The sequence below is a fragment of the Triticum urartu genome, chromosome 5A (genome assembly GCF_056163025.1).
Source record: "Triticum urartu cultivar PI428250 chromosome 5A, HENAU_Tu73, whole genome shotgun sequence".
In the NCBI taxonomy this organism is placed as follows: Eukaryota; Viridiplantae; Streptophyta; class Magnoliopsida; order Poales; family Poaceae; genus Triticum; species Triticum urartu.
In genome coordinates, this window is record NC_141877.1 from 658169398 (window position 1) to 658172711 (window position 3314).

The 3314-nt window shown below is 49.3% G+C and overlaps 1 long non-coding RNA gene across 1 annotated transcript; it reads right to left on the reverse strand.

The window, feature by feature from the left end:
* Positions 1–2232: 2232 nt before the first annotated feature.
* On the reverse strand, positions 2233–2995 carry LOC147973838 (uncharacterized). The gene is made up of 2 exons (XR_015603026.1): positions 2781–2995; positions 2233–2697 (listed from the first exon to the last, which is right to left on the reverse strand). It is a non-coding gene; the product is annotated as an uncharacterized LOC147973838 (long non-coding RNA).
* Between the last annotated feature and the right edge of the window lie 319 nt (positions 2996–3314).

Below are 3314 nucleotides of genomic sequence, written 5' to 3' on the forward strand. Positions count from 1 at the left end.
GCAGTCATTCAGAATGCGAAGGACGCGTTCGGCTCGACCGTTCTGCTGTGAAGTGTACGGGCATGTGACGCGGAAAACTGTACGGTGATGCGACAAAAAAGTGCGAAAAGCGAGGTTGTCAAACTCTTTTCCATTGTCCGTCTGAAGCGCAAGGATGGGACGCCCAAACTGCGTGCGGACATAGGAGAAAAAGGCCGCCAAGGTAGAGAGTGCATCCGACTTTCTGCGCAAAGGAAAAGTCCACACATAATGAGAATAATCATCAAGAATGACTAGATAATATAAATAACCCGAGTTACTGGGAACCGGAGAAGTCCACACATCGCTATGAATCAACTGAAAAGGAAAAGAAGCAATGGTGGTGGAATTAGTAAACGGCAGATAAACATGTTTGCCGACTGGACATGCATGACAAGTGTGATCCTCGATCTTATTGCAACTGAAACTGAAACTCCTAAGAATATGACGAAGTGTGACGGGGTTGGGATGACCCAAGCGAGCATGCCAGAGATCGACGCCAGCGGAGAGAGCAACCGGTGCGGTGGTGGTGGATGAAGGTGAGTGCACCGGATAGAGCTCGTCGGGACTGTCACATCGGTGAAGTACCATCGTGGTGCGAGCGTCTTTGACACAAAAACCAAGCTCGTCAAATTCAACGTCAACAGGATTTTCACGAGTGAAACAACGAACGGAAATGAGATTCTTAATAAGATGAGGTGACACAAGTATGTTAGACAAAGATAATGGAGTAGAAGTAGAAGGAAAAGAAGTGTGCCCAACATGTGTTATAGGAAGTGTGGAACCGTCGCCGACAATTATGCGGCGGTCGGTGGAGACAGGAGTGAAGGAGGCAAAGTTATCAGAGTGAGCAAATATGTGAGCCATTGTACCGGTGTCCATGTACCAATCACCACCTTCAGTGTAGTTGGTCGGCGTAGGAGCGGCATGCAGCCCGGTGAGGAGCACCGGATCCTAGGACGCCGACGGCAGGGCCAACAAGGGGGATGGAGATGCCATGGAGAAACCGTAGCCGCCGCTCAATGGCGGCGGTAGGTACACTCCATACAGCCCCAGCTGCCCCGGTTACAACCGCAGTACCGCTGACAACCCCACCAAACCCGGGAGACTCGTATGCGGGCGGAGCCCCGTACGCCCTGTACGTGGAAACGGGCGCGTGGAGGGCCGCGTCAAAGGGCACCGGCGGTGGGGCGACGACAGATGTGCCGTACGTGGTGACCGCCCCGTACGGCGATGGGGCCGCGCCAGAGGGTGCCGGCAGCGAGACGGCAGAGGCAGCGACAGACAGGCCAGTTGGCGCCATCGTTGGTCCGACGGCGGAGACTCGCTCGGTGGCTCGGGGTGGATCGCACGGCGGCAGCAGCAACTCGGGCACGCGCGGCTCGGATGGATCGCGCGGTAGTAGCAGCAGCTCAGGCACGCAGCAGATCGAGCGATGTGGCAGCGAAGCAACTTGGCGGCTGGCGTGACAGATTCAGCGACGCGGCGTGCGGCTACCGGCTTCTATATCAAGCCACTAGATGGAGACCACCCGATCTTCATATTGTAGATAATGGCTAGCATCGTTAGAGATACTAAGCTCCCATGAAATCAGGCGCTCTCGTGCGTCGGGGCTTTGATGGGCGCGTGGACCCTGCTGGTCAGTAGGAGGTGGTGGGCTTGTTCCCCGCGTTGTGGCTCGCATTTTTTTTAAAGCGTGGCTCGCATCTTTTATTTTTTGTGTATTTCACGTCGGTATTTTGTTACTATTCATGTTTTTCATGGTAGCAATTTTGTTAATTTTTCCAAGAAGTCAACAGAAGTCATTTTGACGTGAAATTTGAAACATGAGTATAACACTAAACCGCATGTATTACAAAAAAGTGTGAAAAGTTTTTGACATATTTTACTTTCTTTGATGCTAAATCAGGTGGGCGTAGACCCAGGTTCCAAAAATCGACACAGATAATAGATCCTCTTTTAACTTGGGCGGGTTTGCAAAAAAAAAAAAAACATATATGAGCTACCAGTTTGATATGACCTATAACAGACAACAAACATACACGATGCAAATTAGCAAAGTTCAATCACCACGTGATAATAGATCCTCTTTTAACTTGGGCAGGTTTGCAAAAAAACATATATGAGCTACCGGTTTGATATGACCTATAACAGACAACAAACATACACGATGCGAATCAGCAAAGTTCAATCACGTGGACCTCCCATTCGAAATAAAAATTTGAACGTGTACAGTTCTTGATCAATTTGATTGGAGCAGTATACTTTTATGATAAATGTCATTTTTCTTGGCTTAATGTCGCACATCAAGCGATACAATTATAAATAGCATATATCGTCCGGCCTCTACATAACGAGGATGCATATAGCCAAAACAGAACACGCAGACACACGAAAAATTACCTATATGACATGTTGTGTCAAAAGAAAAATCAATCTGAGAATAGTGATACAGAAGTATGTGACCTCCATTCTAGGTCACTGTATCATGATCTCACAGCTATGCTGTATTTTGAGAAGGGGGTTCATAAGCTACGTGCCCAGTGATAACAGCACCATCATTTGCTGCCGCATCGGAGGATGAGGGGGTGAGTAGCATCGTCAAGGATAGCATAGATGCTAAGCCGAGAGGTCCATAAATCCAGTACTTGGGCGAGCTTTTGGAACTGGTAGGTCCTCCTAGGTCACGGATGAAGCATGTTAGTGCGGGGATGTGATCCATAGCAAGAACAAGATGTGCGTAATTGAGTTTGAGTGCATACCTGCAGGAGGGGGTGGAGGCGCAGCGGAGGATGACGATGAGCGATAGCTCAGCAGTCGCTTCCCTTGTGACCTGAGTAGCACCAGCTGAGAGCGCATAGATGCCGCCATTGATTCTCAATACAAAGGGCAGCTAGCTAGTCAATGACTGTCTAGCTCACTGATGACTGCCTCCAAACAAGCCCCTTGGGTGGGTACTTATACATGCAAATTAATCTCACCGTGGCACCCAGCTTAGCTACCTACCTTTCCCCAGTGAACTACTACTACCCGCGTTCAACGAGTCAAAATGACGAGTAGAGTAAATAATCAGTTGAAGACAGAAAAAAGAGGGGGGAACGCGTCCGTTCCTACCACCACGCGAAGACGAAGACTGCACTTCAGAGTCCAGACCACACACCCGTCATCAAAGAAGAAAAGGAAAACTGCCCCCAGACGAAAAATGTGGAGCTGGTGGCAGTCCCCACCCCCCACTGGGGTGACCGTGCAGATTAGGACGGATATTGGTCAGTCTCAAATGTCGTTGGAACTTAATT